The 23,318-nt window shown below is 39.7% G+C and overlaps 1 protein-coding gene across 2 annotated transcripts in view; it reads right to left on the bottom strand.

Annotated features, from left to right (window-relative positions):
* The window catches only part of NRG3 (neuregulin 3), a 930,270-nt gene that overhangs the window by 556,385 nt on the left and 350,567 nt on the right, over positions 1-23,318 (bottom strand). The window lies entirely within an intron of this gene.

Genomic DNA, 23,318 nt, shown 5'->3' with positions numbered 1-23,318 from the left:
GGCTGTTGGTGTTGGCTCCCCGGCTGAGCTTTGCGCGACAAAGGTTGCACACCACTGTTCGTCGGTCGTCAGGCGTCTCTGTGAAAAACTGCCAGACCTTAGAGCACCTCGGCCTCTGCAGGGTGGCATGGCGCGAGGGGGCGCTTTGGGAAACACTTGGTGGATTATTCGGTCTGGCCCTGCCTCTACCCCTGGCCACCGCACTGCCTCTTGCAACCTGCCCTGCTGATGCCCTTGGCTCCCCCTCTGAAGACCTGTCCTCCTGAGTAAGCGTTGCACACCAGGTGGGGTCAGTCACCTCATCGTCCTGCTGCTCTTCCTCCGAATCCTCTGTGCGCTGCTCCCTCGGACTTACTGCCCTTACTACTACCTCACTGCAAGACAACTGTGTCTGATCGTCATCGTCCTCCTCACCCACAGAAAGTTGTTGAGACAGTTGGCGGAAGTCCCCAGCCTCTTCCCCCACACCCCGGGAACTTTCGAATGGTTGGGCATCAGTGACGATAAACTCCTCTGGTGGGAGAGGAACCGCTGCTGCCCAATCTAAGCAGGGGCCCGAGAACAGTTCCTGGGAGTGTTCCCGCTCCTGAGCAGGTGTTATTGTAGTGGAGTGAGGAGGCTGGGAGGAAGGAGGAGCAGCAGACAGAGGATTCGGATTGGCAGCAGTGGACGGCGCAGAACTGTGGGTAGACGATAGGTTGCTCGAAGCACTTTCTGCCATCCAGGACAGGACCTGCTCACACTGCTCATTTTCTAATAACCGTCTCCCACGTGGACCCATTAATTGGGCGATGAATGTGGGGACACCAGAAAAGTGCCTCTCTCCTAATCGCGCAGCAGTCGGCTGCGACACACCTGGATCAGGAGCTTGGCCTGTGCCCACACCCTGACTTGGCCCTCCGCGTCCTCGGCCGCGTCCACGTCCTCTAGGCCTACCCCTACCCCTCAGCATGCTGTATTACCAGTGATTTGATTTCACAGGCAGCTAATAAATTGGCGCAAGACTGCAGGCCAAATATAATTTTTTCCCTTTTTTGAAAACGAAAGGCCCCACTGCCTCTAGTGAATGAATAATCTAAGTTTAATAACTGTGCTGTTTTCCTGCTAATGTGTCACAGAACGTGAGGGTAGCAGAGTTATTAACTGTGGCAGAGCAGGTATTTTTTTTCCCAATTAAGGAAAGCAAATGGCGAAGCCAGGAGTAAAACGTAGCTGGGTGCGTATGATTTTTACAGGTTGCACACGCAGCCGACACGTGTCCACCGCCCTTAGGACGGACAGAGGCAGGACAAATAGAATTATTTTCCGTTTTTTTGCACCAAAAGGCAGCACTGCGTATATTCTATGAACATGAGAAGTTTAATAACTGTGCTGTTTTCCTGCTAATGTGTCACAGAACGTGAGGGTAGCAGAGTTATTAACTGTGGCAGAGCAGGTATTTTTTTTCCCAATTAAGGAAAGCAAATGGCGAAGCCAGGAGTAAAACGTAGCTGGGTGCGTATGATTTTTACAGGTTGCACACGCAGCCGACACGTGTCCACCGGCGTTAGTACGGACAGAGGCAGGACAAATAGAATTATTTTCCGTTTTTTTGCACCAAAAGGCAGCACTGCGTATATTCTATGAACATGAGAAGTTTAATAACTGTGCTGTTTTCCTGCTAATGTGTCACAGAACGTGAGGGTAGCAGAGTTATTAACTGTGGCAGAGCAGGTATTTTTTTTCCCAATTAAGGAAAGCAAATGGCGAAGCCAGGAGTAAAACGTAGCTGGGTGCGTATGATTTTTACAGGTTGCACACGCAGCCGACACGTGTCCACCGGCGTTAGTACGGACAGAGGCAGGACAAATAGAATTATTTTCACTTGTTTTACAAGCAAAAGGCAGCACTGCGTATATTCAATGAATAATAACTGTGTTGTGGCCCTGCCTATACAATTCTTTCCCTGCAGTATCAATGGAGGGTGGAATGCTCTGCAGAGGCGATTTTGAGAAGCAAAAAAAAAATGCAGCACAGCTAACAGCAGCCTGGACAGTACTGCACACGGATAAATATGGCCCTAGAAAGGACCGTTGAGGTTCTTGAAGGCTACACTCACTCCTAACACTCTCCCTGCCTATGCAGCACTTCTGTCCCTAATGCCGGGTGCAACGCTCTGCAGAGCCGATTTTGAGGGAAAAAAAATGGCACTGCTAACAGCAGCCAACACACAGCTATCAGTGGCCCTAATAAGGACCTTTGGGGGGTCTTGAAGCCTACACTAACTACCAATTCTTTCCCTACAGCAGCTCTGGTACAAACAGCACTGTCCCTCACTAACTCACACGGCATCTGAGCCGAACCGCGGGAGGGGCCGACTTTTATGTTCGGGTGACACCTGATCTTCCCAGCCACTCACAGCAGGGGGGTGGTATAGGGCTTGAACGTCACAGGGGGAAGTTGTAATGCCTTCCCTGTCTTTCAATTGGCCAAAAAAAGCGCGCTAACGTCTCAGGGAAGGAAGTGAAAGTAACCAGAACACCGCATGGTGTTCGTTACGAATAACGAACATCCCGAACACCCTAATATTCGCACGAATATCAAGCTCGGAAGAACACGTTCGCTCATCTCTATTCATTAACCATTTTATAATTAGCAAAGAACCGGTAAATGTTACTTATACCTGACTAAACATCTACAGGACATCCTCATTGCTGAAACAATAAAATGAAGTAGCCCATGCTGCCCTGGCATGGTAGTTATCCAGCTTATTTTAATGGACCCCACTTGTGCAATAATAACAAAGTATTGTCCATAGAAATACAATCATTTGTATTCTGGGTATATATTTGTTTGTTAAACTATATTTGGCTGTTACCAGAATGCCCTTCTGCATTTCTTAAAGAAAACCTACACTCTAAAAACACTGAAAACTAAGGCAAAATGGAGAGAAAGTGCCCACATCAACCAATCAAACACCACTTGTGCCAAGAAAAGTGGAGATTTGACTGATTTCTATGTACCACTCTTTCAATTTGTGTAAACACTAATTTCCATAAAATAAGGCTCAGTTTATACAGCTAATATTATTTTAACAGACTAACGCAATTCTAGCAATTTACATGGTTTTCCCTTACCACAAAGTTCTATAACCAAGAAAAGACGGAATTTTGTCTCTTTATAATTTAAGAGCAACGCATAAATTGAGATGAATGGAGGTTATGGAACTGCCAAGCTCTTCATTCCTCTTCGGTTTCAAAACTTCAGTTCATTTTAGTCAGGAAATATTCACCATGCATGATCAATTCTTCAATTGAAAAAGGATTAAAACTAGCCTGTGAATACAATGATGGAAAACCCAGTACTTTGGGTCCACTGATCAATATCAAGTTGCCTATCCTAATGATTACACACCAGCTAGGATCTTTAGACAAACATTCTCTTTCCTTCACTATGTGACCCCCATATACTGTAGCTTCTCTGCTGTATACAATACGCTACAGTACTGTGGAGCGTAGTTGTGCGTGAACTGGGTTTTCCTTATTTTGATTATTGAGCTATTCAAGCTCCGCGGCATAGCGCTCGAGTTTGCAAAAACAGAGGGGATATAAGTCCTGCCCGATCTTTCCTGCATGTAGTGTTCACTACATGTGAGAAAGATAGGGAAAGTCCTATCTTTTCTCGCCCATACTATTAATGGGTGAGAATAACACTAATGAAAGCGAAACCACTGACATCAATGGCTTTGTTTTGTCCTGTTATGTGGCCGTAAATATCACGGCTGCATAATGGGACTAAAACCATGTTATCCCTTAAGATCAGCATTGTAAACACGATTTTCTATAGGTTGGAATAAAGCATGATGGCATTAGTGTTCCATATCTGATTTGCCAAAAAATATATATACACAGGGTATATTTTGTAGGAAGTGTAAAGGAATTGTTCACAAATACAGTGTGTCATATTTCTTTTGTAAGTTACTGTAATTCTACATTTACTGTAATTTCAATGTGTCTGCAATTAATGCACATGAACAACCAGCTGCGCCATTTTTTAAATATCTTTATCAGTAAGAAAATGTAAAGTTGTTTCTCTGCAAAAAACATGAAAGTGCTGGTTAATTACTGTAAAATCTATGGAATATTTGCAATTTTTATACAGCCAAATTGCTATATAATCTGTTCATGTAAATACAGAATAAGAAAACCACAAGTGAAAATGCAATAAATGTCTTTGGTGTCTCATTATGTTTTCAGCTTAAAATCACTGTGGTTGTAATTAATTATTCTGAACAGCAGCTGCTACTGCTTATTGTTTTACATTGTGATAGCTAGTTTTTTAAAGCTAGGGCATAAGTTTTAATAATTGTCCAGTTGATGGCCCTATTAGACAGGCTGACAGGTAAACGACTGCACGACCGCTGACATCACCGCTAAGGTCATTAGTGCTCATGCAGAGCGTTTACACTGACAGACTTCCCCACTGGATCGCGGATCTCTCACTGGCATCTGAGCGTTTACACTGAACGACAAGCCCGCAATCCAGTGATAGTTTTTATGCTGACTGAAGGCCATCGATAAGAACTTGTGAACGAATAGGAAACAATTTTTTTGCATTCACACTGCACGATTATCGCACAAATTCTTTAATTTGAGTGAATTTTGAGCGATAATCGCCCCATGTAAATGGACCAGTAGGTGCTTTGGAGAAGCGTCCCTGGCGAGCAATTAAATCACAGCTTCTAAACCTGAATTCTTATTGGCTGCTGCACTTAGTGGCTAAACTGGCAGGGTCATTTGCCCCAGGTACTAACTGGAAACAAATCATTCTGCATTGGCCAGATTTTTTAAATACAGGGATGAGGCAACAACCCAAATATTTGCCCAGTATTAGGGCAGCTTCTCTTTTTTCAGACCATCACAAGATATATAGTAGAATTGACCTTATAAGGGTAGACAAAAATCTTGCTAACGCAACTTCTACAACTGTAGGTACTATATTGTGATTAGATCACGCCAATATAACAATGTTGGTCCAGGAATAATTCAACCAATCTACCATCAAAGTTTGGCATATTAACAATTCTATTTTGCAACACCCAAAGTATGCCCCTCATTTACTACAGTCACTTTTAGATTACTTCAAACTCAACGATAATGGTGAGCTTTCTGATTCCACTTTACGGTGTGCCCACAAAGCGTTTACTAGAACATAAAAACACAATACTATTATCACAGCAATCACAACTTTGTACATTGGAAAGACTGAATAAAATATCCTACTTTTCAGATAGAGGTAAATAAATAGGCTCCGTACATCAACAACTTCAAGAGCTTAATATTCATGAACACAACTTAGCTTTGAGAAAAATAAGAATGACTTATTATTGGCATGGTAATAAGCCAGTAGCCATATCTTCAAAAACAAGCAAAAATTTGCTCAACTAAGTTCTGTATACCTTTTATGCATAACTCTCACAGTAAAAGGATTTTTGATCCCCAGGGCATTGTGGACACATAAGCAAATTATTATAAGTCATTATACAACTTAAAGGGGTTGTCCCGCGCCAAAACGGGTTTTTTTTTTTTCAACAGCCCCCCCGTTCGGCGCGAGACAACCCCGATGCAGGGGTTAAAAAAGCAAACCGCACAGTGCTTACCTGAATCCCCGCGCTCTGGTGACTTCTTACTTACCGGTTGAAGATGGCCGCCGGGATCTTCTCCCTCGGTGGACCGCAGCTCTTCTGTGCGGTCCATTGCCGATTCCAGCCTCCTGATTGGCTGGAATCGGCACGTGACGGGGCGGAGCTACCAGGAGCCGCTCTCCGGCACGAGCGGCCCCATTCAGAAAAGAAGAAGACCCGGACTGCGCAAGCGCGTCTAATCTGGCGATTAGACGCTGAAAATTAGACGGCACCATGGAGACGAGGACGCTAGCAACGGAACAGGTAAGTGAATAACTTCTGATAACTTCTGTATGGCTCATAATTAATGCACAATGTACATTACAAAGTGCATTAATATGGCCATACAGAAGTGTATAGACCCACTTGCTTTCGCGGGACAACCCCTTTAATTGATAACAATTTTACCACCCAACCCACACAACAATATATCTACCTTTTTTATATATATATTCTTTATTTTTCAATTTTAATAGGCTGGGAGAAAGGGTTACAACAAAAATAGAAGTAAAAAAGTGGTAAATCACATTACAAATCAATCAATCCTGTACAAAACAAAAAACAATGAAAGCTCTGTTGAAAATACACTACAAACATCAGAAAGGAAAAACCATACAATGTATAGAACATTTATGTATTACGATTAGAGATGAGCGAACGTACTCGTTTAGGGCAATTACTCGATCGAGCATTGCTTTTTTTGAGTAACTGCCTACTCGGGTGAAAAGATTCGGGGGGCGTCGGGGGGCGGCGTGGTGGAGCGGGGGGTAGCAGTGGGAAACAGGGGGGAGTTCGCCCGATTAGGCTGTTACTTGAAAAAAGCGATGCTCGATCGAGTAATTGTCCTAAATGAGTACGTTCACTCATCTCTAATTACGATCATATAATAAAATACAAAAACAACCCAATAGTTACTATATCTACCTTTTTAAATAAAATAAATCTACCTACATTATCTCCATCTGAGTTTGATATCCTATTTCAGCCATTCAATTCAGCTGAGGTTTTACAAGAAATTAAACCACTTAAATCCAATAAATTCCCAGGCTCTGTTGGCATTAGAAATGAGTTTTACAAAGTCCACAAAATTATTTTAGCCCCGTATTTAGCCAAAGTATTTTATGAAAAAGCTACTAAAGACATACCCCACCAGAAATGTTGAAAACACTTTTTATCAGTCTACCTAACTGCACACTTAATTTCAGACCTATCTCTCTTTCAAATACAGACATAAAATGATATGTTAAAATACTAGCTAGCAGACCCTCAGAAGTTATTCAGAGCTTGATTGATAAAAATCTGGTGGGCTTTATCAAAGGATGCCAGACAGTTTTGCTTTATCGACATTGTTTTTATGGTGTCTGTTTAGGGATTGCCTTCTCTGCTCCATGCCCTGGATGTGGAGAAGATTTTCAACCGTGTACACTGGGACTATCTTAGGGAGGTACTTTTGAAATTCGGTTGTGAGGGTTCCCTGTTCTCCTCTGTAATGGTGTTGTACTCCCATCCATCAGCCCATGTATTCAATTCTAGTTTAATCTACCATCCATTTTTCATCTCAAACAGGGTGTCAGGTATGCCCACTATCAACAACAATATTTACTCTAGTGCTGGAGCCTTTTGCTCATATGATTCGCTCATCTCCAGGTAATTGTGACATTACTATAGAGAGTACCGAAAGACGCTTTAGCCTTTTCTCAGATGATGTAATTCTTAGTTTGAAATCACCAGAATCTTACCTCCGTACTCGTATAGTTTCAAATGTAATTGAGAAATTTGTTTTGTAAGTTATTATAAGATTAAGACTTCCAAATCCTTAATTCTTAAAGGCCCTTTTACACAGGACAATTAGCGTTCTGGTCATTCAAAACCTCCAGCCGCCTTGCCTCCCTGATGGCTGCGCTGTGAGCAATCCAGCAATACTCGCTCCTGTGGAAAAGCAGCGGGTGAGGATACACAGGGATGAGTGTTGGGCATCGTTTGCCCAACACTCTTCCCGTGTAAAAGGGCCTTAATACGGGAATCCCTAGAAACACTCAACTAAAATTACTAAATATTTTTCCATATAAATGGTCTGAGAAACAAATTCCTTATCTGGGTATTATGCTAACTTTTCTTATTCATCATTTAGGACACGTCCATTTCAAAGCTTTGTTATCACTCTTGGAACGATCTTAAAAATCATACTAATCTCATGATTTTTTTGGGATAGGACATATTGCTATTATTAAAATAGTAATATGACCAAAATTCCTACTTCCCAAAATCATATATCTTTTTTGCAATCTCCCCATAATTATACCAAACACTATTCTAAACAGATGTATTAATGTATTTTATTTGGCGCACTCAAAAAGTTAGAATATATACCCCCGATCCATGTGATCCACCTTCTCCGTATAAATCCAAAAATGAACTCTGATTGTTATATGGCTGAGTTGCAGTTAGCTGCATCTTAAACAAATATGATTAAAAAGAATAAGGCACATAAATTTTCAAACAGTAGCATTAAACCATTGGAATCAAGTAGAATTGGTAGCATCATTCTTTTTTCACATATTTCTTCAGTGCTAAGGGTTTATGCGCATGCTGCAATCAACAATTATATTTTTTCCATGATTTTGGAAAATCACAGCAGAAATCCCAATATGCCTACAGCATTTAAATAAACTCATCCTTCACTCATCCAATCATATGCACACTTATGCTATTTGTGCCTCAATAGCAGCTCAAGAATCTGGCTGTTCCATCACTAAATTCTCCCTTTTTCAATCCATCCTCAATGTAGCAACCAATCTTATCTTCCTATCCAACAACTACACTAATGCCTCTGCCCTGCACCAGTTACTGTAATCGTTCCCTCATGTGAACAATTGATTGCTCGGTGTAAAAGAAGCCTAAGGATTCTTTTACACCATACAATGTGCACAAAGGCCCCATAGAAGTCTATGGAAGGTGCTCAAATGAACACTCGATACTAGCACGATTGTGCAATACATTTCACAATTTTTGTTTTTAGAAAAGAACACACATTAATATATACAAAAACATGTTATTCGCAGTGTAAATGCGCTACACTTGCATGAGGGTTTTTACACATACGCCCATGTGAGTTCACCAGCATTGGAAGGTGATGAGTTTGGACACTACATCACCGAGATCTGGTATGGTCAGCCCTGGCTAATCTTAGACATCGGTGGATGGACAGAAAAAAGTTGACTAAACCATGGAAGTTATATCTGCTTCCCACTCTTAAGATTTCTTTACTAGATGATCTATGGTATACATGTCCTCATAACTCTAAAAAAAGGAACATTCAGATGCAATGTAAATAACTTTCATAGGAGTAGAATTTAATAAAATTTAAATTCACTAAACAAACCAGAGAAGTCTGGAGCCCTTGACAAAAAGAGCTGGCATTAAAGGGAAGGTGTTACCAGAAAATGACCTATTATATAAATCACATTTTTATGTTAAACATATTTCTTAAGAATTTTGCCAATCAGAGGCTGGAATCGGCACATGTGACGGGGCGGAGCTTCGCGATGACGCGTACAAGGGGGCGGAGCCAAAATGCCGGTGATGCCGAGACGAGCCGAATGGAGAAGATAGATCTGCGCAAGCGCGTCTAAAAAAGAAAGAAGACACCGAAGTTAGATGGAGCCATGGCAACGGGGACGCCAGCAACGGAGCAGGTAAGTGAATAACTTCTGTATGGCTCATATTTAATGCACGATGTATATTACAAAGTGCATTAATATGGCCATACAGAAGTGCTTAACCCCACTTGCTTTCGCGAGACAACCCCTTTAAGTCATGTTTTCAGGATATCCTACAGTAAGAACACCTGTGCCAATTTATGAGGCACTGACAATAATTCCATCACTTGCATAATACTGAGAAAATCCTGAAAACATGACCTGTTGGGGTGCCTTGAGGACTGGAGCTGGGAAACACTGTACTATCATCACAGGCAAGATTACAGTGGAAACTAACCCCTATATGTAGAAAGCACAGGACCCACCATTCACAATAGCAGATTAGCTATAACTATCTACTCCCCCTCCCTGCAAAATGGCTTTAAGAGAGCGAATGGCGTAGCACTGCCATAGTGATAAATGATAGCTGTGATGCTGAAAAAGTGACTAGCGGAGAATTATCCTTAAAACATAAAAAAGCTTCCCAAAGGGACCTAGACACAGCTGCAGATCTCAACTGCACTCATAGTAATTCTCCATTCAGTCTATCAGCTGCTACTGCTCAATTACTAAAACATTGCTGCAGAGACTTGGTACAATTCCACTATTTTACTGAAGCCAGATGGTTGTGAATTACCATTACTGTGAAAAAACCAACAGTAATTAAAAAAATGTTGCTAGGAATGGTAAAAGTAGGCAGAAGATGTCATGACTTTATTGACTGATTGATTCATTTCTTCGACTACGAATGGGTTTTTAAGGGTACCCGAAGACACAGTGGATGCCTTATATAACGGCATGTGTATCACTGCTAATAACTGCATGCGGTTACAGCAAATCATACAGGCTCTCTAACTGAAATTCAGTTGCCATGCAAAAGTGAAAAATTGAGATTTCTACTCTACCTATCCGGATTAGCAGGCACTATGAGGCTTCATGCATGCTGCAATGTTGTATGCCCAGAGCCTGTATGACTATTTTAGGGTGATTCTCATGGCTGTTTTTGAAAAAACATTTTAGCAGTGTATTTATTTGCATTTAAAAAACACTATTAAAAATGTTCAACTTTTTATGATTTATGCCACTTCTATTTCTTATTTTTTAAAATAGGAGCATGGCTTTTTGAGAGTGGGGTGTGCTGGCTCAATACATTTTTGAATAATTTACACCTGAAACTAGCATAAGGAATATTTATCAGACAGAAAACATACTCTGTCTTTTTATCATTGCCAGAAGCATCTCCAGAGCACATGCTCTGGCTGTTCATCACTACTGGAGCACACTCAATGGAGAATACTTGGAGTATAATAGCTGTGCTCCATCCAAGAGCAGATTTGAAATCAGAGCATCAAAATCTTGATGGCCAGTGGAATAGCTCTGATCCAATTTATCCTGCACAGACAGTTGTGTAGCACTGAAAAGATGTAAAAGGAGCAGAAATGTACCAATCAGAAGCTATTTCTCTGTCTGTTATTTAGTTAGAAGCATGTATAAAGGAGACCTCCAGAATGTGACAGGCAATCAGGTGATGGGGACAGAGATGGAAAAATGTGTTTTCACTGGAGTAGCCCTTTAAAGTGGGTATTTATGCTAAAGCTTGGACTGGGACTGCTTAGCAACCACTGACTCTGTAATAAAACACCAGCAGTGGAAAAAACAGGATTTTGACAGCACAATGCTGCCAGGCTAAGCCCATTTTACTCTTGAACACAGCCTCTTACAAGTACCACATCACAGCAACAGAGAATACTACATAAACGGTAAAAAGATCTGCTCTGAAAGCACTGTTCCTTTAACAAATAATGCAGGAGAAACCATAGAAGATGATGGGGGGGATGGGGCAAATCTATTAAATAGTTTTTTTATCAAGTATATTCACAAGAGAAAAACAAAATGTCACATGAGATGCAGAGGGATAAAATGAACACCCCACTAAATATCAACTGCCTAACGCAGGAAGAAGTGCAGTCTGCTAAAAAAGATTAAAATTGACAAATCAACGGGCCCAGATGAAATACACTCAAGGGTTCTAAGGGAACTAAAGGACATGATAGACCACTATTTCTTATATTTAAGAACTCTATTGAGACCTGGGTTGTACCACTGGATTGACACATTGCCAATATGGTTCCAATATACAAAAAGGGGTCAAGAAGAGAGCATGGTAACTATAGGCCGGTAATTCTCACTTCAATAATTGAAAAAGAGGGGTTGTTGATCCAGGTCTTGGAATCAGGTGGGAAATTTCAAATGTTGATCCAGGGATTATTATGGAGTCGGGAGGGAGTTTTTCCCTCACAATGGGCTAAATTCGCTTCTGCCTCATTTTTTTTTTTTGCCTTTCTCTAGATAAACAAGGGATGGGGGTGAGGAAACAGGCTACACTGGATGGACATTTGTCTTTTTGCAGCCTTGCATACTATGTTACTACGCAGTTTGACCCTAGTGTGTACTAAGAACCTCAACTTCAATTTATTTTTTTCAATTATGTTTAACAGTTTATTTCTCTTTTTATACAACTTATTGAACACCATCAATGTCATTGGAAAGCCAAGTTTTTCCATCAACTTCAATGACTGTGGTTAGTGTAATGACATAATTGTAGCATCCCTAATCCCTATTGTGGCATTTCCATATTATTAGTATTTTTGCCATTACCAACCAGTGTTAGGGCAGTTATGTAATTATTGTTTATTCCTTCCTTTCAGGATACTATAGCTATTTAAAGAGAACATATCAGGTCCTCTCACAGCAATTTAATACTTACATATTTGCTTATGTTGCATTACAACTGGGGCACTTTTTATTTTTCTGCTCTGTTCCTCCATTCTCCGGTTATCATTGCTGTTAATTTTAGTGCCCTGTATGGAAATGAATGCATGCTATTCTGGTATTTGTGACTGAAGAATAGTGCAGTCTGTAGCACTATTCTTGCTATCAAAAATAACCTAGCTCCCACAGACCCCATTAAAGTCAATAAGGTCCACAGGTGCCAATTTGGATCTGTTGGAAAACACATCCATCACAGCATCAAGGTTTCTGTTATAAATAAAAGCCAAGGTAGTAGTGTGAACAAATGCTATAAAACTGAAATAATGAACTCCTTTGTTTTGTATTTTGTATTTTTTCATAATCATTGTGTAAATGTTTAACTTTAACATCATGCTACTGATATTGATTGCAAGCCACCAAATTGTCTTTTAACAAACTTTAAGTGAAGTAAAGTAACAATTTGCTTCTGTTTACACATTACATAAAAGTTTCCTGTTGCTTTTCCTTGTAATCAATCATAAAGAAAACCAACTGTAAGACTTCTGAGTACTACCTGGCAGCTAAACAATCCTTACATTACAGGACTTCTCATTTTATGTGGGTTCATATTTGAGCAGTAAGGTTCTGTCTTTATCAAATCTGCTAATTTGAACAATTTTATGCATTTTTTCTAGACAGGCATTTCAGCAGGCTAAGGCCTTAGTCACACGAGCGTTTTTTCCCGCGATTTGCGGATCGCATGACGGATGCGCATCCGCAAATCGCGTGACCGGGGCCGAAAAATCGCCTGAAAAAACTGCTCCTAGCCGCGTTTCATTAGAAACGGGCCGGAGCTGTCCAGCACATTGAATTCAATGGAGCCGGCAATACAGCCGGCTCCATTGAAAGCAATGGGCTGCGGGCGATCTCACGATGAATTTTCGGGAAGGGCTTAAAAATATAAGCCCTTCCCGGAAATTCATGCAGAAATGTGTAAAAATAAAAAAAAATTATATACTCACCAGGTCCCGGCAGCCGGAGTTCAGCCGCGGCCGCCGGCAGTTCTCCTGAACTGCTCTGAGTAGTATTCAGCAGCCGGGGCTTTAAAATCCCCGCCTGCTGAATGAGCTGCCTCTGATTGGTCACAGCCTCACCAATCAGAGGCAGCTCTCACTCATGCCCATTCATGAATTGATGAATGGGTGAGTGAGTGCTGCCTCTGATTGGCTCAGCGCTGAGCGAATTCATCGTGCGATCGCCGGCAGCCCATTGCATTCAATGGGCAAACATCGTTCTTCTCTGCCATAGCTGTTACAGCTGTGGCAGAGGAGAATGATTTGTCTAGTATATGTTCTCAATGGGGTCGGCGCTGCTGCCGCCGGCCCCATTGAGCGCATATAGAGAAGAGAACAGGAATCGCAGATCGCAGATAGGTGCGATCTGCGATTTCTGTTCTGTAATTTATCGGACGAGCGCATAAAAAGCGCTCATGTGTCCGATACCATTGCAAAGCAATGGTTCTATAACATCGCCGGACGCATGCGCATGCGCAAATCACGCGAAAAAACGCCCGTCTTACTGAGGCCTAAATAGAAAGCATAATTTCTGCATGCAGAGAATAGGAACCATTGGTGTGCAAAAAAATAGGGCATATTCTATCTTTCTGTGCATTTGCATACCAAAGGTCACTATAGAACTCTATGTTGAGTGCCCAAATGTGCGTGCAATTAGATGCGGAATTTCGTCGAAAAAAAACACATCTGGCTAAATAGCCATTTAAATAGGGGTGTATTTGTCTGCCTCATACAAATAAAGATGCCCTGCGATCGCAATAAAAACACTGCAAAATGCGCTCATACACACACAAAAAAGCCTCATACATAGCGCAAATGCGTTGCATTGAGCTATGCACAAAAATGCATACACCCATGTGAAAAAGCCCTTATGGTATATTGACACAAGCAATATGCATATATGAGTTCTGTCCAATTGGGGAATGGCTAGAACTCACATGGGAACAGTACCCATTAATTTGAGTGGGTTCATGCACATTAGCAATTTTCCACTTGGCCAGGTGGTGCGAATTTGAAAAACCGCTGCATGTCCAAGAATAGGACTTGTAATGTGCAGTTTTCTGCGGAGTGTCCATTTGCTGTGTAATGTGAGTTGCGCATGAGAATCTCGGGCATAACCTGCATCACTCGTGTAAATATAGCCTGATGCAATTTTTTTCAAATTTCTTACTATTATAATTTTTTAATTATTAAATACACACATATGTAGTCAGCATGTCTAAGGGTATGTTCAGATGCTGGGGATTTGTCACGGGGAATTTGCACACAGAAAATGTGGACCTTTGGTAGTACAAGCCGTGTGAATAAGATTTTAACATATCTCATCCACATGGTGATCTAGGAATGCATGCGAAATCTGTAGCAGAATTGACATGCGGTTCGAAATCTACATCCACAGCATCATGATTGTTGCTGTGGATTTCATCCTTTGCAATGCAAAGAATGAAATCTGCATGACAATCTCTATCAAAACTCATGGGTGATACATGTTGACTAAGATTCTGATGCAGATTCACCCCAAAATCCAGAGCAGAATTTTTGCTACACACATTATGTCCCATGGGTATGTTCACATAGTGGATTTTTTCAGCAGATGTCACATAGAATCTGTATTGATTCCCCATCATCTAAGAGACATTTCACACAGTATAAAATAGGCCACAGTAAATTGTGAACAACAATCCACAGGCCACCTGCAGATTTTGATGCGGAATAGACAATTGGTTTAAACTTGCCTGCATTCCTGCATCAAAATCCACATTTATACCAATGGATTTTTTTGTGGAATTTCACAGCTGTGGATTTGGCTACATAATATGATGTAACTATGTCCAATGTGAAAGGCTCCTTAGTGTACCATTGCATTTAATGGGAATCTACACCATAGTCTATCTGGTACAGTAATTTTTCCCACACAGATTCAAAACTTGTGTGGGGGAAAAAAAGTGACACATCACTTCTTCATGCAGATTTTCCATTGGCAAATGTGTACATGGATTTTCCTATTGAATTGGGCTAAATCCATAATTAACAGTAGGTTTAAGTTCAGTTTACCTTGGATTTTTGCCATGGATTTCGAGGTGAAATCTGCATGAAAACATCTAAGGTGGAGTCTTCCATGGGAACATAGCCTTACAGTCAAAGAGTAAGCTGTCCAGGCAGTCTAAAAAGTGTCAGTTTATCAGAATAGCTCATGCCGGATGATAAATTAGGTGCATCTTGGGACACATTTGTCTCATTTTATAGTACCTATTGGTTTGTGTACTTTGCAACAAACTTTGTAATACATTTTTGTGCAATTTTGGCATATGAAGTTACACTTATGCAACACTGCTTTCCCAGCAAGCCATGATTTTTTCAGCTAAACCACATCCTTTGTTGCACAAATCACAGAAAGTGTCTAGAACACATACTATAGTAAATGTGGTCCAATGAATGTGCAGATGAAGCAAGCACCAAACAAATATTCATTGCACAACAAAAATTGAATGACAGCTGAGAGCTGCCCCTCATTGGTCCCTGCGCTGAGCAAATCAGAGGCAGCACTCACTCACCCATTCATGAATTCATGAATGGATGAGTGAGAGCTGCCTCTGATTGGTGAGGGCTGTGACCAATCAGAGGCAGCCCATTCAGCAGGCCGGGATTTTAAATCCCCGGCTGCTAAATACTACACAGAGTAGTTCAGGAGAACTGCCGGCCGGCCGCAGCTGAACTCCGGCTGCAGGGACAAAGTGAGTATATAATTTTTTTTTATTTTTACACATTTTTGGATGTTTTTCAGGGAAGGGCTTATATTTTTAAGCCCTTCCCGAAAATTCATCCAGCGCTCTCCGGCAGCCCATTGCTTTCAATGGAGCCAGCTGTATTGCCGGCTCCATTAAATTTCAATGGGTTGGACAGCGCTCCCTTGATCAGGCCTGTTTCGCCGAAAACGCTGCTAGCTGCAGATTTTTCGGCGAATCGTCGGCCCGGTCACGCGATTTGCGGATGCGCATCCGTCATGCGATCGCAAATCGCGGCAAAAAACGGTCGTCTGACCGAGGCCTAAAGCTCACATAGTTTCTGTTTATAATTGGATGACAGCTAAGAACCTCATTGACGTTAATGAGATACATCTAGGTTCCTGTATTTTTGAAGCAAGTATAACACTTATGACAACTTGGGGGCAAGATAGCTCCGAAGATCAGTATCTCCTGGTCAAGATGCTTCACACATGAAGGATTTTCCCTTCACACAGAGGATTTATTTCAAAATTGCTTTCAGTTAACTTTATTAGTTTTTCATAACAAAGTAAATTACATCACACACACCAAGGTAAAGCTTAGAACATCTAGCCTCTAACTGAACATTTGCAATGTCCCACACAGACAGGCTCTGTGTCTATTAGCAAGAACCTCAAACATCTGTGTTTCAAAGCAGACATCATGGGGGCTCACACAGAAGAGCCACACCTGTCTTCTCAGATTGGGGAGCACTATGGAAATAACTGACATCTCTCTTATTGAGCTAAGGTGACTGGTAATTAGATTAATTGGCCAATTCTAGCCATTTAGCAGTTGATCTACTAAGCACTGTAGTCTATATATTCCTGATGTCAATAATACTCGAAAGGCAGTAAGAGTGCCTCATGAATTACCAAAGCCTTATTGACAATTAATCTCTCTTTTTTAAAAGAGGAATACAGAGATCATCACTATCCAGGGTTGCAACCTATCCATATCATTCATGGAAAGTGTATAAAATACGGGACCATTGACTTATGACTATAGAAGTAGCAAATAGTCATCATTGTCCTCAATGAACATGCATATACATTAGCTTTGCCATCACATTGCTGGTCCTAGGATAAGTGATTATGGATCTTTAGGGGCCTACCATTGAGGCTGTAAATATCTATCTACACATCTTGTATATGGTAACAACTGCTATTCTTAATACTGTTATACATTATGCATAGGAATGTACAGAGCCATAATTGGGCACCATTAAACTTTTATGGGACACTACTCTCTGATGTCAAAGGGAAAGAAATCAAATCGGGGCATGTTCTCTCTGATGCGAAAATATAAAGCTATTCTCCACAAGAAGCATTGGAGTGGTCCACAGAGTCCCTGCAGCTCCATAGTATGGCATTGCAAGAAACATAACATCTTGCTGTTCCGCTTTCTACATTAACTGTATGCAGAAGACCTAATTATCAATATCATTATTATCCTTTATCTTTAACAACCCTGCAAAAGTAATGGAAATTACTCACTTACGCTACTTGCCAAACTCAGCAGTCATGAATTCGATTCTCCAGATAGCTTTATTTTTTATAGTATGAGGTTAGACAGAAGGTATAAAATGAAGCACATAAAGCCCTACTTCTAAATATTTATGACAATAATGCCTACATGCAATCAACTAACAACTGCGGAACGATATTTATGGTTTGCAATTTATCTAAAATTATAATAAGTATCACTAGAACAAAAAAAGAGAAAATCAGAAGGGAGAAAGTATCTCACAACAAAGAGATAGTGATAAAAAAAGAAAAAACAAAACAATCATCTTAAGCATGAAAAAGGAGTTTGTGCTGTCAGAGAAGCTATGTATAGACTATAAAAAAAGACTGACTGCTGTTTTTGCCATGGTTGTGTACTACTTGAACAAATACTGCACCATAGAGATAACACTCTTTCTAGTTTTGAGTGCATTCAGCAGGCCTTCCCTTTATCCTGGCAAGATCAATATCTCATTGATGCATGTTCTTCTATTAGAACGATGCCACATTCTTCCACTGTTCGGTAATATAGTCTGATTTAGTGTTCCATGCTTTCAAGAATTTTTACATCTTGCTACAAATACTATTATATCTGAAAAAATAAATGTCACATAATAGTCTTTGAATAAAGAGGCAGGTCTTTAATGAGATAAGTTGTAAAAGCAAAATAAAAAAGTTAGAGACAATGGGCACATTTAATAAGAATGGTGAATCATATGCAAGTTGTAAAAAACTTATTAAAAGCTGTGTGCCACTTAATAAATAAAGGCCCCTTTACATGCAAAGATAATCGCTTAAATGGCCGAACAATTGAACTAATAAAATACCTTTTTGCATAAAATTACTTGCACAGATAATGGCTTGAATCATCTTTATTTTTTTCATTAGCTAAAGTAAACTCAGTATTATTTGTTTGGTTAGGTGGGCATGTGTTTATGCGAGGGATTATCTGGCCTGTAAAATTCCATTGTCTCCTCCCAGGATGAGTCTCATTGGGAATGCAAGGCAAACAAACACTTCCCCCTCCAGTCAGTAAGCCGCTCAAAAAAGTGGACGATTTCCATTTAAATGGAACACATTTTGAGCGGTCAAACAATGGTTTTTATGCGGGCTAAAAACCAATGACAAATGACAAGTGAACAAATAGTGCACGACTACCTGCATTTACATGTAACAATTATTGCTCACTTTTGTCTGTTTGAATGAACTTTGAGTGATAATCGTTGCATGTAAAAGGGCTTTTAGGCAAATCTCTGGTTGCATATGCACCTCAAACTGAAACCAACACCTGCTCTGAACTGGTATAGATTTCCACTATAATCTATATGTGAAATAAAACTGCCCTTTCAGCATACATTTGATATATTGAAGTCTCAATTATATTGAAAATCAAAGTGACTCCTTTAAGTACACTTGCATGTAATACTACGCAACTCGATGGTCAACATATGCAGTTAAATAGGCATACATTTGAAGCATATCCCATATAACAATGACCACATGTAGTATGTACTTACAGATAACTTTAAAAGGACACAAAGAAAATGTAATGAAATACCCAAAATGGCATTTATGGCATTTCCATTTTTCCACCCCACACCAGCTGGCTGAAAGTGGCACATACAGCGAAGACATCTGTATCTGTTATCATGAATGTCTTAATGAATGTTAATCCAGCTTTCCTAGAAAAAAAAATCTATTCTGTTTTTAGTTATAGCAGCATGAGGATATTCAAAAACTCCAGGATTTAATGGCATTATTTTTTTTTAATTTAGGGGAAATGCTTTTTAATTAAAACTGCTGTCAGTAGTGTCATGTCCTATTGCATAAAACACATCATTAAATGCCACTTAAGTAATGCAATTCATTAGTTGTGCCTGCCCATCACCAAAATGACAAACAACTACACGTCCAAGGGGGATTCAATCAAACTACAGCCTGGAGTATTCTTTCTTCTTTTTCTTCTGAATAGAATTTCATACCTGTTGTCTCAATAATGCTGCACCCACTGTTATTTTCCCAAGACTAATACATGGATTGCCTAACCTTAGGATAGACTATCAATGTTTGATCTGTGGGAGTCTGATCCCAGGAACTTCTAACAATCATCAGTTAGAACAACAGGACATTTTCAATGCTTATCTAGGCATATCAGCTTCTCCATATGTTCAGTTTTTGCCTGGTATTGTAACTAGCTGCATTCATATAAAGGATCTAGGAGACAGACATCCACATCTCAAGCATTGACGGACATTTACTTTAGGGCTCGGTCAGACAAGCAATTTTTTAGCGCATGAATAGCCGCACTCAGAAGCGGCGGCTCTATTAGAACCAATGTTTTCCAATGACAGCGTTCACATGTACTTTTTTTAGAAGCACTAAAAAGTCACACCTGCAAAAGATAGGATATGCAAGTGCAAATACACCCGTCCACATGATTTTTCTCCATGCAATGTGCAGTTTTTTTAGCGCGGCTATTCATCCGCTAAAAAAAATGGTCATCTGACCAAGGCCTGAAAGTAGTTTTATAGGGCTGGAAAACAAATATTTTTTTAGCACATCTATTGTGTACTTTAATTTTACATTATGTAATTTTTTTTTTATTTTCATTGTGAGACACAAGGATTTGTGCCAATTTTAAAGTTGGCCTGGTAAAATGTTATTGAATTAAAAGTCTTGAAGCAAAGAGATCACCCTAAAAAAACCTGATAGCCTGTACTATCAATAGAGTAAATTATGAAAAAATACATATATTATTTTTCTATTTTAAGACAGAAAAGTAATTTATAAATCAGACAAATTCCCTTGAAATTCTTTCTTATTAACTCATCTTCACTTTGAATCAATACGGTTTGTTGTCAGCCAACCCTTCCATTTTCTCTGTGATAGAAGTCGAGATGAATATATCTATTTTTAAGCTGTCTTAGCAACACATTCAAAAAAGTGGAGAAAAGAATTTGAAGTTTACAGATGTATTCAAAGTAATATGAAAAAATCAAAGAAGCAGAAAGTATAGTGTTACCTTTGACTTGAAAAACTTCATAACACATGAAAATGCCTTCTTTCTGAAATCCCTGCATATAAAAAGCTTTTAACTTGGCATGCGATAGGATATCATTTTAAAGTAGAACTCTTTGTGCAAAAAATGAAATGTAAAAAACAACTATGCTCATCTGAGTCAAGAGATTCGTATAGGCCATTTAGAGATAACTATTTTTGTGACAGAAGATCTTCTCCATAGGTTGTCCCCTCTAAACAAGATTATCAGAACATTCTAGTCTCAGCATCTATAGTAGTACTTAGTGACATGTATCCAACAGCTAAGTATACACCAGATACCAACGACCGATACCTATGATGAGCCTAAATAGATAAAAGTATTATCAGGAGTTCCCTTACAAACATCTAACTGTGAAGGATTGGCTCTCCACCTTATGTAGTTGCCTGGCCTGTTCACTCTCCAGTTATGTCTCTCTTTCTCATTTTTTAACTACTTATGGGAACATTGGCATCATAATTGGAGATGCTCTTTATTCATGTCCGCCAAGGCTGTAAAAAGGCACAGACTTACATCCGAGCCTTAAGTTATTCTGCCCAAGAGGAATTGCTTTCTCCAAGAAACAATAACTTTACAATGTGGCTTCCAATGAAGCATACTACAATTTTCTTTGTTGGTTTTAATATGAATGAAATCAGGGCGCTACGGTGGTAGAAGTATATTTATGTTTATTGGTGCCATAATACAGGTCCAATCAACTCAGAAATTATACACTTATGAACCATTCAGTTGTGCTTGCACATCCTTTTTTCGGCAGTTTTGTTGTTACTTTAAAGAAAAAAAAGGAAAAGTCAGAAAATATTTACTTCAATTTCTATGCAAAATGCTGTCCAAACTGCAGACAAATCTCTGCTTATTCTGAGCTGAATGGTCCAATGGGCGGAGCTATTAGTGATTGACAGCTATCTGTGTATGCGTGTATATACAGGGAAAGTAGATTTCCCAAACGTTTGGCTAAATAAAATATTTTCTTATTATAAACACTAAAATGGGGCTTAGAGGTGTAGAAGAAGGCAGTTAAAAGGACACTTTATTCCATCATGGTCCATATACAAAGCAGACAGCAGCAATGTTTCGATCTTCGCAGGGATCTTTGTCAAGCCTGAATAAAACACCCTGTAACATCCTTTTTTATTAAACCAACACCACTCCCAATCACATCACAATCAGATCATTACCAGCTGTGTGGCTCACTAAAATGGGGCTTAATTGTAGCATTTTAAACTAGTTTGAAGTATTACCGTCTGCTTTAGGTATCACTTGAATTTCCTATTTCTCAATCTTAAGGGCTCCTTCCTTATTTGCATGCGTATTTGTGAGCACAATACACAGAGAATAGAGCCCATTGATTTCAATAGGTTCATTCACATTTCCCTAATTTGCACACACATTTCAGTTGCATGAAAAAAAAACTCTGCAGCATACTCTACTTTTCTGCACATTTGTGCACCGAAGGTCACCATAGAACTTAATAGTGGACAGGGGGGCTGGTCGCAAATCCACACCCAATATCCAAGGAGATACGTAATACGCTGCATAATTCCACTGGAAAAAGAACATATCTGGAACTAATCAGCCATTTCAAGCAGTACTTCTTGTTTGACACACACAAATGAACATATAAAATGTATTCTCCCCTAGAGGAATTGCTTTCTCCAACAATAACTTTACAGTAAAATATGCTGATACATGTGCTCTTTTCACAAAAACGCAGCACTAAGGGGCATGCAAAATATGCCTATGTAAAGGAGCCCTAAAGCAAATTTATATATCACATTTCTCAGCAGATCTCAATTCACATCTGAGTTCTGGGTTTCCATTACTTGCATTTGGTTTCAGTTGGATGTTTAGGACTTTGTTTCAGTTTGTATCTGTTCTGTTAGATTTCTATTTTTATTTTAAATGGAAACAATAGCATAGTCTGTTGCACCATGTTTTCTGTCCAATAACTAGACATCAAATATTTTTTAAGATCTTAGATAATTATAGTCTTAAAGATAATAAATTATTATTATTATTAGTAGTAGTATTAATATATTACTTAAACTGCCATCCCATGCCATTACATTAAGCCTTCCCAATCCAATTTGTATCCTGGTTTTCCTAGTGGCCTTACTCTTTTTCTGCCATTATACAACGGTGCTATCTGCTGGCTAAAGCCAGTACTGCATGAGGTGACACGTTGGATAATCTCCGACAGCAGAAAGGCTGGCAATATACAGTAAGAGAACCCCGATGGATGTCTTCCAACATCAGAGCTGTACAGCCTTAAATCATAATGTATTAAGACGTCAGACAATGGATTGGAAAGGTTTAAATGCTATAGCAATCGATGCTCTAGTTCATACGGCACAGATTTTCACTGGATCAGATTTAAAAATTTACATTGTGGGAAAAATTGAGATGTCAATTCTTAGCATGATAACAACATCGGGCAGTTGTAACATGTACTGTATCTGTTCCACTGACTGAGGCTAAACTCTTGTGCAGATCCACATAAAAATCTGTTGCAGAACTCTAAGGCTTAGCTTCAGACTTCCGCCACAATTTAAGGGCCAACTCACAAGGGCTTTTTTTCACATGTGTAATATGCAGTAAACAGCAAATATGTATGTAAGCCCTGTGCCACCAAGCATATTTGCGCAACATTTTGTAACGTGTGCTTGAGAAAGGAGATCTTCACTCCAAAATGTGTTGTTACTATTTATTGTCTTGTATGAAGTAATAAGTAATCCTTACAACACACCAGTGGATTCAATGCAGTATTTACTGGAAAACAGAATTTATCAAACTGCATTCCTACGTA

This window comes from Eleutherodactylus coqui, chromosome 4 (genome assembly GCF_035609145.1).
Source record: "Eleutherodactylus coqui strain aEleCoq1 chromosome 4, aEleCoq1.hap1, whole genome shotgun sequence".
Taxonomy (NCBI): domain Eukaryota; kingdom Metazoa; phylum Chordata; class Amphibia; order Anura; family Eleutherodactylidae; genus Eleutherodactylus; species Eleutherodactylus coqui.
This window is presented reverse-complemented; position numbering and strand designations above follow the sequence as displayed.